Source organism: Trachymyrmex cornetzi, unplaced genomic scaffold (assembly GCF_001594075.2).
Source record: "Trachymyrmex cornetzi isolate Tcor2-1 unplaced genomic scaffold, Tcor1.1 scaffold186, whole genome shotgun sequence".
Taxonomy (NCBI): Eukaryota; Metazoa; Arthropoda; class Insecta; order Hymenoptera; family Formicidae; genus Trachymyrmex; species Trachymyrmex cornetzi.
Window position 1 is genome coordinate 73,514 of NW_017296484.1, and position 544 is coordinate 74,057.

The window sequence follows — 544 nt, forward strand, 5'->3', positions numbered from 1 at the left end:
CTCGAGCGTTAACTTTGTGCGGATACCTGCACATCCTGCATTCCATATTTACTGCAGAAGAGTTATGTTTTTTTTTGTTCAGCAGCCGAAATATCTGCGCTTCTCTTAGCGCGTCACGACATGTCACCGATCTGACAGTGTATATAAACAGTGTACAAAGCTTTTTTCGTTCAATCGTAAACTTTGATTACAAGCGATAAGATATGGATCAAGTAAAAGAATATATACGTCGAAAATCGATCGAGCGCAAGGGGTACCGTCCCTTGCAGCAAGTCCGCCAAGTCCCCCACCACAATCGAAGGAAAACCCGAGATATTGGGAATGTCCCAACGGAAAAGCATTAAAGTCACCAACGAGTTCCTAATCATCAGCGCAATCAAAATATAAGCCATAAGGTATTGCATTTACGGTGACTAGTGTAATGCATATTATTCTCCGCTGAAAAAGCGAATAGTGATCAAAAAGTTTTTTTCATTTTCTTTTTTCCAGAAACCGCTGCTAGCGACGTCTGAGCCACTGATCGTGTTCGAACGCTGCTGATCGC